This window comes from Monodelphis domestica, chromosome 1 (assembly GCF_027887165.1).
Source record: "Monodelphis domestica isolate mMonDom1 chromosome 1, mMonDom1.pri, whole genome shotgun sequence".
Lineage (NCBI taxonomy): Eukaryota > Metazoa > Chordata > Mammalia > Didelphimorphia > Didelphidae > Monodelphis > Monodelphis domestica.
Window position 1 is genome coordinate 179,135,352 of NC_077227.1, and position 17,531 is coordinate 179,152,882.

Genomic DNA, 17,531 nt, shown 5'->3' on the forward strand with positions numbered 1-17,531 from the left:
TCAATTTTTATTTTCCCTCTTGCTTGGGGATAGTAGAGCAGTTTTCCCTGATGATTTTTGGTAATATGATGTCCAAGATTTTTTTGATCAGTTTTCAAGTACTCTTAAGATACTTAGATTGTCTTTCTCAGATCTATTTTCCAGGTCAGTCACTTTTCCAGTAAGGTATTTCAGATTTTCATTCTTTTTGTCTTATTATTTCCTGATGTCTTATGGAGTCAATAGCTTCCATTTGCTAAATTCTAATTTTTTAGGAGTTATTTTCTTCATTGATCTTTTGCATTTCCATTTGATCCATTCTAGTCTTTAAGGAGTTGTTTTCTTCATCTTTTTTGCCTCTTTTTCCATTTGGCCCTTTCTTGTTTTTGGAACATTGTTTTCTTTAATGTTTTTTTTTTTTACCTCTATTGCCATTTGGTCCATTTTAGTTTACAAATTATTGAATCTTTCCACAATTTCTTTTATTATTTGATTTTTAGCTTTTTCCCAAGTTTCTTCAAGAGGTTTTTTGGGATCTGAAATCTTTTCTTACATTCCTTTGGGACTTTACATGTTTCCTTTTTGTCATTGTTATCCTTTTCTTAGTTTATATTCTGATATACCCTGTAACAAAAGTTTTTTTTCCCTAAGGTTAGGTTTTTTCTTTGCAATTTGCCTCATTTTTTAGTTATTATCCCCCACCCTATCCCCACCTCATTACTATGTCTATCTGTTGAGGTTCTGCTCTGCTCTTTGGGTGGAAGGAATGCTGTTTTAAGCTTGCAATGTTGCCTTCTCTAGTACTTGGGGTAAATCCAGCTATTTTTCAACACTTCCAGGGGTAGACTGGTTGGCTTCTTGGGGTGTGTGTGAAATTTGTAATATTTTCTTCACCACTGGATTCTCTTCTCCTTGCTTTCAGTTTCTCTGTTATCTCTTGTGTTTAGCTGCCCCTATTCTACCTTTCCACTGCCTCAGGCTATGTGGAAGCCGGTCGAGCTGGAGTTGAGCTGTTTCCCCCTTTGGTTTCATTGCCACAGGCTTCTAGGGAGACCAGTATGTATTCTGTAAGTTTTCCCCAATGCAGTACTCACTGGGATATTCTGCCTTCCCACTCTGGTGGAGCATGTCCTCCTGCTTTCTATTATTTTGAGGTACTTTATTTTCCTTGTGTGTATGTATTTGGAGAGTTTGGGTGAGCTGAACATCCCTTACTCCATTATCTTAGCTTCCAGCATGCATCATTGATTTTTTTTTTACAATAAAGATTTACAGGTTTTTCTTTTTCTGGTGGAGATAGGTGGGGGAAGGAGGAGAAAAAAGAATGTTAGATGAATTAAAAAATAACCAAACAAATAGGAGTTTTGTGTTGCAATCCTGGCTCTAATAGTTATTATTATTTAATAATTTTTTATTTTTAATTTTATTTAGTCAATTTAGAACATTATTCCTTGGTTACAAGAATCATATTATTTCCCTCCCTCCTCTACCCACATCCTTCCCGTAGCTGACACGCAATTCCACTGGGTATTACATGTGTCCTTGATCAGAACCTATTTCCATATTACTGATGTTTGCACTAGGATGTTCTTTTAGAGTCTATATACCCAATCATATCCCCCTTGACCCATGTAATCAAGCAGTTGCTTTTATTTGGTGTTTCTACTCCCACAGTTTTTCCTCTGAATGTGGATAGGATTCTTTCTCATAGATCCCTCCAGGTTGTTCAGGATCACTGCATTTCAACTAATGGAAAAGTCCATTACATTCGATTGTACCACAGTGTATCAGTATCTGTGTACAATGTTCTCCTGGTCCTGCTCCTTTCACTCTGCATCAATTCCTGGAGGTCATTCCAATTCACATGGAATTCGTCCAGTTTATTATTCCTCTGAGCACAGTAGTATTCCATCACCAACATATACCACAATTTGTTTAACCATTCCCCAATTGAAGGGCATCACCTCATTTTCCAATTTTTTGTCACCACAAAGAGCGCAGCTATGAATATTCTTGTACAAGTCTTTTTCCTTATCATCTCTTTGGGGTACAAACCCAGCAGTGCTATGGCTGGATCAAAGGGCAGGCACTTTTTTAGCATCCTTTGGGCATAGTTCCAAATTCCCCTCCAGAATGGTTTGATCAATTCACAACTCCACCAGCAATGAATTAATGCCCCAACTTTGCCACGTCCCCTCCAGCATTCATTACTTTCCATTGCTGTAATGTTAGCCAATCTGCTGGTTGTGAGGTGATACCTCAGAGTTGTTTTGATTTGCATTTCTCTGATTATAAGAGATTCAGAACACTTTTTCATGTGCTTATTAATAGTTTCAATTTCTTTGGCTGAGACTGCCTGTTCATGTCCCTTGCCCATTTATCAATTGGAGAATGGCTTGATTTTTGGTACACTTGATTTAACTCTATAAATTTGAGTAATTAGACCTTTGTCAGAGGTTTTTGTTATGAAGATTATTTCCCAGTTTTTTGCTTCCCTTCTAATTTTGGTTGCATTGTTTTTGTTTGTACAAAACCTTTTTAATTTGATGTAATAAAAATTATTTATTTTATATTTTGTGATTTTTTTCTAATGCTTATTTGGTTTTAAAATCTTTCCTTTCCCAAATATCTGACATGTATACTATTCTGTGTTTACCTAATTTACTTATAGTTTCTTTCTTTATTTTCAAGTCATTGTGGAGCTTATCTTGGTGTAGGTTGTGAGATGTTGAACCAAACCTAATCTCTCCCATACTGTCTTCCAATTTTCCCACAGTTTTTATCAAATAGTGGATTTTGGTCCCCAAGGCTTGGATCTTTGGGCTTATCATAGACTGTCTTGCTGAGATCACTTACCCAAAGTCTATTCCATTGATCCTCCTTTCTATCTCTTAGCCAGTACTATATTGTTTGGAGGACCACTGCCTTATAGTATGGTTTGAGATCTGGGACTGCAAGATCACCTTCCCTAACATTTTTTTTCATGATTTCCCTGGATATCCTTGATCTTTTGTTCTTCCAAATAAACTTTGTTATGGTTTTTTCCAATTCAGTAAAAAAGTTTTTTGGTAGTTCAATGGGTATGGCACTAAATAAGTAAATTAATTTGGGTATGACCATTTTCATTATGTTAGCTCATCCTACGCATGAGCAATAGATGTTTTTCCAATTGTTTAGATCTAGTTTTAATTGTGTGGAGGGTGTTTTGTAGTTGTGTTCATATAGTTCCTGTGTTTGTCTCAGCAGATAGATTCCTAAGTGTTTTATATATATTTTATATATCTAGGGTGACTTTAAATGGAACTTCTCTTTCTAATTCTTGCTGCTGAGATATGTTTGAAATATATAGAAATGCTGATGACTTATGTGGGTTTATTTTGTCATCCTGCAACTTTGCTAAAGTTGTTGATTATTTCCATTAGCTTTTTAGTTGATTCTCTATGATTCTTTAAGAAGACCATCATATCATCTGCAAAGAGTGATAGCTTGGTCTCCTCATTGCCTATTTTAATACCTTCAATTTCTTTTTCTTCTCTAATTGCTACTGCTAGTGTTTCTAGTACAATGTTAGATAATAGGGGTAATAATGGGCATCCTTGTTTCACTCCTGATCTTATTGGGAAGGCTTCTAGTTTATCTCCATTGTAGATGATGTTTGCTGATGGTTTTAGAGATATACTGTTTATCATTTTTAGGAAAGGCCCTTCTATTCCTATGCTTTCTAATGTTTTCAATAGGAATGAGTGTTGTATTTTGTCAAAGACTTTTTCTGCATCTATTGAGATAATCATGTGATTTTTGTCGGTTTGCTTGTTAATATGGTCAATTACGTGGATGGTTTTTGTAGTATTGAACCATCCTTGCATTCCTGGTATAAATCCTATCTGGTCATAATGAATAACCCTTGTGATCACTTGCTGGAGCCTTTTTGCTAGTATCCTATTTAAGATTTTTGCATCTATGTTCATTAAGGAGATTGATCTGTAGTTTTCTTTTTCTGTTTTTGACCTGCCTGGCTTTGGAATCAGTACCATATTTGTGTCATAAAAGGAATTTGGTAGAACTCCTTCTTTGCTTATTCTGTCAAATAGTTTGTATAATATTGGTATTAGTTGTTCTTTGAATGTTTGATAGAATTCATTTGTGAATCCATCTGGTCCTGGGAATTTTTTCTTAGGGAGTTCTTTGATATCTTGTTCAATTTCTTTTTCTGATATGGGGTTGTTTAGGTATTCTATTTCTTCCTCTGTTAGTCTAGGTAATTTATATTTTTGTAAATATTCATCCATATTACCCAGATTTCCATATTTATTGCCATATAATCAGGCATAATAATTTTTGATGATTGCCTTAATTTCCTCTTCATTAGAGGTGAGGTCACCCTTTTCATCTTGGATACTGTCAGTTTTTTTTCTTTCCTTTTTTAAATTAGATTGACCAGTACTTTGTCTATTTTATTTGTTTTTTCAAAGTACCAGCTTCTATTTGTTAAATCAATAGTTCTTTGACTTTCAATTATATTAATTTCTCCTTTGATTTTTAGGATCTCTAATTTAGTCTTCTCTGAGGATTTTTAAGTTGTTCACATTCTATTTTTTTAATTTGCATGCCCAATTTATTTACCTCTGCCCTCCCTAATTTGTTAATATATACCCAAGGATATAAATTTCCTCCTGAATACTGCTTTGGCTGCATCTCATAGATTTTGAAAGGATGTCTCATCATTGTAATTTTCGTCAATGAAATTTTTTTTTTCTATGATTTGTTCTTTAATCGATTTTGGATAATCGTGTTGTTTAATTTCCATATATTTTTGATTTGCCTCTCCATGTAACCTTACTAATTATTATTTTCATTGCATTGTGGTATGAGAAGGTTGCATTTATTATTTCTTCTCTTTTGCACTTGTTTTCAATGTTTTTATGCCCTAGTACATGGTCAATCTTTGTGAATGTACCATGGGCTGCTGAAAAGGTATATTCCTTTTTGTCCAAATTTATTTTTCTCTACATATCTACTAACTCTAATTTTTCCAAGATTTCCTTGACTTCTCTTACCTCTTTCTTATTTATTTTTTGGTTTGATTTATCTTGTCCTGATAGAGGAAGGTTCAGGTATCCCACTAGTATAGTTTTTCTATCTATTTCATCCTTGAGCTCCACTAGTTTCTCCTTTAGAAATTTGTATGCTATGCCATTTGGTGCATAAATGTTGAGTACTGATATTTCCTCATTGTCTATACTGCCTTTTGTCAGGATGTAATTACCTTCCCTATCTATTTTGACTATATCTAATTTTACTTTGGCTTTGTCAGATATCATGATTGCGACTCCTGCCTTTTTGTCAGTTGATGACCAATAGATTTGGCTCCATCCTCTTACTTTTTCCCTATGCATGTCTACCTTCCTCATGTGTTTTTTGTAGACAACATATGTTAGGGTTTTGGTCTCTAATCCATTCTGGTATTTCCTTGCATTTTGTAAGTGAGTTCATTCCATTTACATTCAGAGTTATGATTACTAGCTGTGTATTTTCCAGCATTTTGATTTGTACTCCTAGTCCTGTCCTTTCTTCTTTCACTATTTCCTTCTATACCAGTGTTTTGTTTTTAATCACTCCCCTTATTTCCCACCCTTATTTTACTTCCCTTTCTACCTCCCTTCTTATTCCCCTTTTAATTTCTTTATAGTCTTTTAAAACTTCCCCTACTCTCTCCCTCCCTTGTATTGCTTCCCTCCCCACCAGTCCATTTATTACCTTTCTACTTCCCTATAGGGTGCAAATCAATTCTCTGCCCCAATGTATTTGATTGTTCTTCCCTCTTTGAGTCAATTTCAATGCACATAAGAATTGAGTATTTCTTATCTCTAACCTCTTTACCCTTCCAATGTATTGATGTTCCCCCTCACCTCCTGCCATGAGTTTCTTTGTGACATAAATTTACCCCATTTTTTTTTTCTATATACACATTTATGTCTTGGCATTTCATCCTATACAGTTTGTCACTGTTCCCTCTAAGTATAATTCTTCTAGCTACCCAAGTGATAATAACAATTTTTAAGAGTTGTCAATATCCTCTTTTTTATAGGGACACAGATCATTTTAACTTATTGGGTCCCTTAAAAAAGTTTTTTTGTTGTTGCTTTTCTTTTCTTCCCCCCCTCCCCTTCTTAAGTACCTTTTGATGATTCTCTTGGGTTCTGTGTTTGGGCATTGAATTTTCTGTTCAGGTCTGATCTTTTCTTTACAAATGCTTGGAATTCTTCTATTTTATTAAATGACCAAACTTTCTCCTATAAGAATATAGTCAGTTTTTCTGTGTAGTTGATTCTTGGTTGTAGACCTAGTTCCCTTGCTTTCTGGAATATCATATTCCATGCCTTTAGGTCCTTTAGTGTAGATGCAGCCAAATCTTGTGTTATCCTCAATGTAGTTCCATGGTATTTGAATGACTTCTTCTTATCAGCTTGTAATATTTTTTCCTTAGTCTAATAGTTCTTGAATTTGGCTAAAACATTCCTGGGTGTTGTCAGTTGGGGATTAAATACAGAGGTGATCTGTGGATTCTTTCAATCTTCACTTTTCCTTCTTGTTCTAGAATATCAAGGCAGTTTTCCTGGATAATTTCCTGTAGGATGATATCCAGGCTTTTTCTTTTGTCATGGTCTTCTGGTAGACCAAGGATTCTTAAGTTGTCTTTCCTGGAAAGATTTTCTAAATCTTCTTGTGAATGAGATGTTTCATATTTTCCTCAATCTTTTCATTCTTTTGATTTTGTTTTATAGTTTCCTGCTGCCTTGTGAAGTTGCTTGCTTATAATGGTTCGTATTTTGGTTTTTAAAGACTGAATTTCATCCCTGGAAGGTCATCCTTCTCTTTATCTTTCATCTCCTTTGCCTCATTTTCAAGCTGACTAGTTTTGGCATTCAAGACACTATTTTCTGTTTCCAGATGATTTATCTTGCTTTTAAAGCTCTTTTCCTAGTTGTCTTCAGCCTCTCTTACTTGTGTTTTGAGTTGTATTTTGAGTTCTTGCAAAGCCTGTGTCCAATTTGCTGGAGTTTCTGTGTTTTTGCTTGGTGTTTCTTGATTCTCTTCTGTTACTTTGTTCATTGACTAGATAGAAGTATAGAAGTAGTCAATTGTAATTTCTTTTTTTTTCTTTTTGCTCATATTTGCCCCATTTCTTCCCCCTGTAGTTCTCTGCACTATTGTTCCTCTCATTATGTGTTGGATCTGTGGGGTTGGGCTTTTCGCTCAACCTTCACCTTTGGAGCTTAGCAAGACTCTTAGAGCAGTCTGCAGGGGAGGGGTGTTGGAGCTTGAGCTTCCCTGCCCTCTGAAGGCTTGATAAGATTAAGCCCAGAGGAGTTGAACTTACAGAGCTGGATGTGCCCTGAGGCCAAAACCTCCAGAAAGGTGGGGGGCAATATGGAGTGTCTAGGCTGCTACTAGGCTGCCTGTTCTGAGTTTCTTCTCCAACTGCTTCCCCACCACCTGTTTTCAAAGCCCTGATCCTGGCACAGCTTTGCCCACAAGGTACTCCCCCCAGACTAGTGCCCTTGCCTGCAGAGAGATTCCAGCCACTGCTGGAGGCTCAGTGCTCTAAATGGTGGAGGGGTCCTGGGACCCCCCTTCTTTCTTCCCTTTAAACTATAGTGTTCTCAAATTCAGGCTTTTGGGGGGGGTTTACCTTTTTAGTTGAGTTCAGCAGGAGGGTTCCTTGGCTCTGTCCTGTTGTTAGGTTTGGTTTTCAGTCCCCTAGGAGCATTTGGTTTATAATTGGTGAGGAAGGGTTTTCAGAGGTCTGAACTTTCGCTGCCTCTATGTTGCCATCTTGACTCCACCTCCTCTAACAGTTATTCTTTATGTGACATTTACTAAATCACAACTCCTCTGTACTTCACTTTCCCAAATATCAAATGAGATACTATCCTTATCTCACAGGATAGTTGTGATAATCAAATAAGATAATACATCTAAATCTGTAAATTTTTAAAAATAATCTATATAGCACTATAGAAATGGCAACAATTATTATGGGGATGATAAGTGGGAAGTGTTTTTATTTTTATGTTTTTGGCAGAAAGAAATGTACTTATTTTGGCAAGGATGAAGGTGGTCTTATTCTAAGCAACCAGTAGGACAGGGAGTGTGTATTAGTGGTAGTTCTATCTAATTCCACTCACATTCCTAAAGAAGCCATTTCCCATCAACTCAAATCTACTTCTCCTTTTACATTACTGCACTCTTTCTGTCACCTCCATTTTATTCACCTCTAGATTCCCTCATTCCAACTCCAATCAACTGCCAATGGACTCAATAAACCATTTTTTTTTTTGCCAGCTGGGAAAATATTAGCTTTACTGAACAATGAAAGTTGTGTAGGGATGGCAAGAATTTGTGACTACTAGGTTGTAATCTTCCTGAGAACAGGGAACATGGAAATTCATCTTCTTCAATATATGGCATAGTTCCTTTTACATAAGCCACTGAAATATTTCTTGAATGAATAAATGAAGAGTTTGAGAAAGCAAAGGCTAGGTGGGAGTACTGAAGTGTAGACAAGAGAAGAAACAAGTCACAAACAGAAAGGTTAGTTGCTGGTTGGGAATATATATATATATATATATATATATATAAAGAATGGGGTAGGGTTCAGAGAAATCCCTTTAGAGTGACTATCCTTTCCTCTAATATGCTGTCAAACTGCTGGCTTGCATCCAAGGGTAGAAAGAAGGGTACTTATATCAAACCATAGGAGATGGATAGTGCTCCTCCCTCCTTTAAGATCATGCCCAGGAACTTCCCACTGAGATCCTAGCATTGCTCCTATTGAGATCATAACACTTGTCCTGCTGCTTGGATTCCCAGCAGGCAATGAAAGTCAAATGGAAAGACTCATTGGGATAAAAAGCAGTTTAAATTTCCATTCAAAATCCTTGTTTAAATTTTGTTTAAAATGCTTTGTTCTGCATGTAATAGGAATGTGGGATAGCAGCTACAGTGTGGTCCTCTGTTAGCATTCAGAACCCTGGATGGGGACTGTTGTCAATCAAGCTCCATACCCTGTCCTACTGTTAGCTACCTCATTCCTCTAGGTCATTTCTTATCTAGGAGCATGATTCATTTAATATCACAGCTTGTGCTCCCACCTACTTGATCATGCTCCATTCTTGCTCTCCTTTTGTGTTGCTTCACTTATTGCCTTCACTGAAGGTTATGATTTAAACATATAGTTTAATTAAATTAGTATATCTAATAAAGCAGGTAAGACAGACTCAACACTCTATTTGTTCCCCTGACCTAGCACATTGGAAAGTCAGAGAAAAACTTTTTAGGATGAATTCTTTCTCTCCCATCTCCCAGCTGCAGCATGGGATTGAGGAAGAGAGCTAACACAGAATTCCAGTGTCTTATTTTAGGCTTTTCATCTCCTTGTGAAAGAGAGACTGAATATAGTCATTTAAGTCAAGACTAGATTAGAAAGTGTTATTGAATCTTTGGTGAGTCTCATGGTCACAGCTGCATGGATGAACAGGAACATGGGGTTATTCTTTCAGGATGTCAAGACTTCTGCCCCTTGGAGAGATCTTGGAGCAGCATGGCAGAATTTGCTTGTGTCCCATGTCTGACCTGGCCACCTCAGGACTGAAATGGAGCATGACTCAAGTATCACAGAGGCTAATGTCTACATGGTATTGCCTACTGTCACATATTTAATGTTGCTAGCTGAAGGAGAACAAATGTACCTTAGCTTCCATTGGGTGTTTCCAAGTCTCTGCTTTTTTCACCATCAAACTTCATGCTCAAAGAACCTCTGTCACAGTCATTGGGCAAGCCTGTCCATCCAGTATAACACCAACCTTAGGGAGGGAGCATCACTAACTTCCTCGTTTTTATGTTTTCACTCCAGCTAGAAAGTGTTGCCATATGCTCTTAATCTAAGAGATATAGTCTTTTTAATGAATCATTTTCTACACCTGGAGTTTTTAACTTGCATGGGAGAGAGATAAAGAGAGAGAGAGAGAGAGAAATAGACAAACAGACAGAGACTGAGAGAGACAGAGACAGAGACAAAGACAGAGACAGACAGAGAGACAGAGAGAGTTAGACATATAGCTATTAAAGTTCCTTTACCACCTACTTAATCCTGCTCAATTTCAGGAAAGGATAAGTAGATTTTAATACTATAATGTGTTTAATGTAGTTGTTCAGTTATGTCCAACTTCATGGCTCCATTTAGGTTTTCTTGGCAAAGATACTGCAGTAGTTTGCCATTTCCTTCCTTGGCTCATTTGACAGATGAGGAAACGAAGACAAAGAGGGTTAAGTGGATCACACAGCTAGTAAGTGTCTGAGGCCAAATTTGAACTCAGATCTTCCTGACTCTAGGCTTTGTACTCTATCCATTGTGCCAACTAGCCATTCCTAGATGTTGGGTTTATCTCTATAATAAATAATAATAGTTAACATTTATAGAGGGGATTTTAAGCTTTGCAAAGTAATTTTAAAAATCGTATTTCATTTTATTCTCACAACTATTCTGACAGAAAGGAGCTATTAATATTATATAATTCCCAATTTATAGATGAAGAAACTGAGGGCAAGTGACTTGCCTGGAGTCATACAACTAGTAAGTGTCAGAGGCATTGTTTGAATTCATGTTTTCCTGAATTCTACTACTCTATCTACTACATCACCTAGTTGCTTCTTTTTACCACTTTTCATACCATGTGAACATGCCTTTATTAAAGGAGAAGGAAAGGTAGAGCAGAAGGATTTCTTTTAATAGGAAATAAAGGTAAAATGAAGGAAAATATGGACAACTAGGTTTCAGGTATACACACATACAGATATATTCATTCAGACAAATGTATCTAAGTTCCTAATAGAAGAAATCAGTAGAACAGGTCTTAATAACTAAACCATTCTTTCTTGGAACTGAAAAAAATCTAAAAGGACCATTAATATATTTCATTTTATTTTTTTCCTTTGCTTTGGTCTCCCATAATAGGTGTGGGGTAAGTACAAATGAATCTCCACCTAGGGGATGTCAAGTCCCTGCCACTGTTTTGCTCCAAGTTATTTTTTAATTTTAATTAATTAATTAATTAATTAATTCATTTATTTTACCTATTTTGCTGCCTTATGTTGAGGCCTCTAGTAAGACTGGGGCCACACAAGGGAGAAACAACTGATTGAAAAGTAAAATATTCTAAAATTTGGTCATGTGTTTCTTGCTGTCTCCAACTCTTAAAGTCTCAAGAGGATCAGACTCAAGATAAGACCCTCTTTGTCTAAAGACCTGAAGTTGGGTTTGAAGTATGGCGGAATACTTCATGGTCCTGAGCTGGATTTTTAAAATCAAAGAAGTCACTGAGAATTTTATTTCCTTGGGCTTTAAAAGAAAAGGAAGCTAAAATAATATCTCTAAGATATTAGACAGAGAATGGTCGAATAAACTCTCCGTGATGCCACAGACACAGTCCTCTTTTCAATTTTATCAGTTTGCAAAATACATGAGGTTAATAAGTATTAAAAATCTCATTACTGTGTGGCATCAGATATGGAGTTGGCTCGAGGGTGTAATAAACGAGTTCCATTGTTGAAACTCCATCAAAAAAGTATGATTGCACTTACACAGTCCTGAAAAAAAGTCCTATTTCTCTGTACATACAACTTAATGTAATGAAAAATATTATGTATAGGGCTTTTGAAAGCTTACTATTCAAATTCCAGAGCTCATATTGACTTCACATATAAAGTTACAGTAGGTGGCTATTAGATTTTGAAAAGATTTTTTTTTCCCTGTCAGCAAAATGCAACTCGCCTGGCTGTGAATGTATTGAGTAGTTTATATTAAGGGCCATTTTGGTCTTCTTTTTGGATTAAAAAACCCAAAAGAGCTGCCAGTACTAGAAAACTTGCTGTCTTATGGAAACTGTGGGTATTATTCAATTCTCCAGGGTAGGATTTGGTTAGCCATGGGATGTTTACCTTTTCCCACTTTCTCACTTGGAATTCTGGTGGCACAAAGTGAAGCTGATCAAAAGCTTGTTTTTAATGTTGCCTCACTTTCCATTTCTGGCCCTCCCAGGTATCCCAGGTGCATGATTATTTTACTAGCTTTTGACTCACTTGATATTATCAACAATAAGATATTAGGTGATGACTCAAGTTCCCTCTCAAGAGGGAATATATATTCATACTTTATATCTACCTACCTACCTACCTATCTATCTATCTATCTATCTATCTATCTATCTATCTATCTGTCTGTCTATCCAACTGTCTATGTATCTATCTATGAATCTATCTATGTATCTATCTATGAATCTATGTATCTATGTATCTATGAATCTATGTATCTATGTATCTATGTATCTATATCTATCTATCTATCTATCTATCTATCTATCTATCTATCTATCTATCTATCTATCTATCCTTTACTGAGAGTTCTGGAAATAAAAAAAAAAAGAAAAACCTCGATGACACAAAGGAATGATGAATCCCTAATGGAGATATTTCAGGTGTTTGCTTGTTTTGTGGGGGTGTTTCAGACAGAGATATATCCAGTGCACCTCCAATCATACCATGTAGGTAATGTGAATGAATTGATGAAAAAAAAATACGTACTGGGTCATAAATGCTGGGGATACCAGAAAAAAAAATGGAGGTAGTTCCTGTCTTCAAGGAGAAACAAAAATATGAAGGAGAGGTGCTTAGGGAGGGGGGTTTTGGCCTTAGTAGTCCCAGGGATGTTGAGTTGATCTATAAGCCATTCATTTGAAATACCAAAGCAATGGTATTTCTGATTTGATTGCTGTGCCCATTGCAAAAGGTGGAAAGTGGGGATGCGCTGGCATTGGGGAGGATTCACACCTGTGGTGATAGAGCAGGTGACCAGATGGATTGAGTGGATCTTTGAATGGGATGGGAAATGTGGCCTCCCTTGGAGCTCATTCAGTCACCAAAAAAGACCCAGGGTGTGAGTTCTAGCATTTAGATGATTAACTTTCTCAGGATCTGGAGATGTGGATTTTTGGAATTTAGTGGCTCAGGTTTTGGTACCAGTAGGGAGAAGTGGAGCAGCAGCAAAAACAGCAGCAGTATCATGAGAGTGAACACATATTCCACATAATAGTCATGACCTATTATTTCCTGCCTGTAGAATGTCCCTAAAATATTCTTATTGATATTTTGTCCATTATTGGATTCCCTCTTGCTCCTCTATTTTCCTTTGCTTATTTTTTTTTAAATTACATTTTATTTTTTTTATAAACTCTTACTTTCTGCCTTAGAATCAAGATTATGTATTGGTTCTAAGGCAGAAGAGCAGTAAGAGCAAGGCAATAGGGGTTAAGTGACTTGTCCAGGGTCACATGGCTAGGAAGTAAATGAGGTCAGATTTGAACCTAGAACTGCCTGTTTCTAGGCCTGGCTCTCAATCCACTGAGCCACCCAGTTGCCCCTTTCTTTGCTTATTCTCATTTAACAAATCATTTTCCCTTGATAAGTCAGAAATCTATAGGCCAGTTAGGTGGCACAATGGATATTGCTGGGTCTAGAGTCAGGAAAAACTAAGTTCAAATCCTGCCATAGGCACTTACTAGCTACATGACCCAGGGTAAGTCACTTAAGTTCTTATCTTAATTTCTTCAATTATAAAATGGGGATAATATATGTTAAATGGTGATGATATATTACTCTATCATATATTAGATATAATATAGCATATTATATCTAATATATATCTCTTTTAATCCTCATAGTCACCCTGTGAGATGGGTACCATATCCATTATATGTTAAAGTACATATTAATAATATATAATATTAATAATATAATTTATATATTCAGAATATATTTATGTATTTATAACTTAATCATATTTAAAAACATAACATACACTATACTTAATAATACATATATTGAATATATATTAATATATTATCTAATGGATATAATACCCACTGCATAGGATTGTTGCAAGAATTAAATGAGATGATATTTGTAAAGCACTTATTACAATGTTTGCCATATACTAAGTGCTATGTAAATATTTTTATTTTAAAGATCTTGCATTATTCATTTCCATTTTCTAAAGGTAATGACTGAATAACTAATAATAGTGTCCTGATTAACTATATTCCTTTCCTTTTTATCTTCTCTGCTTCCATCAATGAACACCTGGGAGTTCCCATTAGTCCCATATCTAGGGTTCAGCTTTTCCTCCTTTCTTTCTGCCCTTCATTATTCTCTCTCCTCCCTGAGCTGAAACTTGGTCAGATACAAATACAGCATTTGTTAGACAAAATTGCATCAGCTGTATTGACAGATAAGTCAAATAAGAGATGCTGATGCTCATAATGGAGTCACTGGATGAATACAGATTTGCCTTTAAACCAGACTTGCTATTTTCCTTGAACTCAGCTCTTGGAGGTTGCTTATTTAATTGCAGCAAGTTCTTGATTCTCTCAAACAATAAATGGTGGTCGGCAATTAGACTTTTTGCTGTACTTCACCCTTAAGAAAAAAAGCAAATGAAAATAAAGTAAGTTCATACAAGGGTTAATTAATAAAAAATTATTTTAGAAAAAGCTACCAGGTGAGGTCCTGTAATCGGTCTATATTAAATATAATTATAAAGGGCGTCTACCAGTACAATCTCCATGATATGCAGAATGGTTATCTGGAGGCCCTGAAAATTCTTAATCATTAAATAAACATTCAATTATACTCACTAGGCAGGAAGGGAATGATTATTTAAGTACTTACTTTGTACTAGACATTGTGCAAAGCACTTTACAAATATTATCTTATTTGATTTCAGAAGAACCCTGGGAGGTAGGTGCTATTATTATCCTTATTTGACACTCAAGCAACAGACAGAGCTTAAGTGACTTGCCCAGGATCACACGTCTAGGAAGTTTCCGAAGTCAGATTTTAACCCATGACTCCATGCTCAGTGTTCTCTCCACTGCACCATCTAGTTGCCCATACTGTTCTTGATGGAGAAAGAAAGTAGATAAATATATTTAGGAAGATGTTCAACAAGATTAAATAAATGGTGGGCTTTTTTCCCCCTTCACTTCCATTTAATCAACCAAGCCAGTTATTTTTTGGTCCAATTTGCCTTGGTTTCTCTCTGGTGCATGTAAATGACTGGGAAATTGAGTGCAGCACCATCAACTGAAATATGCATTTTTCTCCTTGCTATATGGCTTTCTTCAGATTCCATTCTCTGTAATTCAACTTGGCTGTTGAATGAGGCAGAGTGGTATGTATAGTGGATAGACAGATTGTCTCAAATCTAGGAAAACCTGGGTTAAAATCCTGCCTCTGAAACATAATGGCTTTGTGATCCTGGAGAAGTGAAGGGAACCAACACCGAGATCAAAGATGTGGTCAAGCTGATCCTCATGGCAATGGCTAAAGGTCAGTTAAAGCAAGATATCAGGGTTGGTCAGTGCTTGTATTCCCCTCAAGAAGTCAAATAGGTGTATGTGACCTGGGCTTAATATCTCCTCTCTGTGTCTCTGTCTCTGTTTCTCTCTCTCTCTCTGTCTGTCTCTCTGTCTCTCTCTCTGCTTTTTTTAAACCCTTACCTTCCATCTTAGAATCAATACTGGGTATTGGTTCTAAGGCAGAAGAGTGGTAAGGGCTAGGCAATGGGAGTCAAGTGACTTACCCAGGGTCACACAGCTGGGAAGTGTCTGAGGCCATATTTGAACCCAGGATCTCCTATCTCTAGGCCTGGCTTTCAATCCATTGAGCCACCCAGCTGCCCCCTGGAGATATTTCTTGAAGAGAATTTGGGAGAAGGATAGTGAACATGGGAAGGAGAAAGCTGCTAAGATTTTGATTTCCCAAGATAATCATCTTCTAACCATCACCCTCTGAAGTCTACTCTAACAGGAGTACCACAATTACATTGATGCCCTTTTAAGAGCATGCTGCCCAAGGCCAGAGTATGATTGTTTTCCTCCCACTGAGCAACAGCCATTCTCCTCAGGGATGATTCATCCATCTAGAGCTCCCTGAAGAAAACAGATGCTCTGAAAGCCCAAGGGGGCAAATATGTACAGTAAATAGCTTGAAATTATATAATACAGTAATATCCTCCTCTGATGCCTCACCATAACTTAAGGGAGGGTTGGCACTTGTTTCTTGAAGTTTGAACCATCTGATAAACCTGTAGCAGTTTCCACTCAGCTTCAAAGGGTTCTAGGAAAAGCCAGATCTCTTGTTTGAAGATTAACCCATCACCAGATTAGACCATCTACAAGCACAGCAACTCTCAAAGACTATCTGCAAAAAATTCAAGATCTATTTTGCTAATGTATCTACAGATTCTTGAAATGGTGAAGAATCAAGTTTTACCTATACTTTATATTCAGAGCATATATTTACTGTGATATAGGTAAGTAACACAAGAGTTATCCTCATTTTACAGATGGGGAAACCAAGGCTGAAAGAGAAAGTGCCATAGATAAATATAGATTTCTCCTGAGGGAAATTCATCCTTAAGGGGGGAAAAATTCATAGAATTGAAAATAAGGAAAGCCTGGAGGACTTGTTGCTGAGTAACAATATTAATAATAATAGCTATCTATGAAAAAAGTTCTCAAAGTATTAATAACCACATAAAAGAATGTTCCAAATCACTAATAATTAGAGAAATATGAATCAAAACAACCCTGACATTTCACTTTATATTATGAAAAATCATTTTAAAAATCACCAAAAATGACAATCTTTAATATAGAGTTGTGGAAGAAAAGGAACACTAATACATTATTAGTGGGATGATGATACAACATTTTGAAAAACACTTTAGAATTATGCAAATAAAGTCATAGAAATGTCCATAACGTTTTTTAAACTGTGTTAGAATAAGTACTGTGTATTAGTTCCAAGGCAGTAGAGCAGTAAGATTTAGGCAGTGGGGTTTAATTAAGTGACTTGCCCTGGGTCATAGAGCTAGGAAATGTCTGATGTCAGATTTGAACCTAGAACTCACCCTCTCTAGGCCTGGCTCTCAATCCACTGATCCACCTAGTTGCCCCCTAATGTCCATAACTTTTGAACCAGAGATTGCATTACTGTGAGGGCCAGAGGGAGGAATACTTGGGATAACTATAGTAATGTAAGAATCAGAAAATACCAATAAAAGTTTATTTAGAACATTAAAAAATGAGTATTTTTAGAATACTTTAAGGTTGGAAAGGTACTTTACTTATCTCATTGGATCCTCACAATAACTATATAAGAGAGGTGCTATTATTATCATCCCCATTTATAGATGAAGAAACTGAGACTGAAAGATGTTGGGGTCACAGACAGTAATGAGTGTATCAGGCATAACTTGAACTCGAGTCTTCTTGACTCCAAGTCCAGTGTTCTCTTTAGTGCACCACCTGGCACAAGGTAAGTGCTTAAAAAATGCTTGTTGATTTGAGTGACCTTATTGAAACAGGTTCCTGATACCATTAACTACTGGCTGTCATGTCACTTTTTCCCTTCCCAACTCTATTCAGCCATGG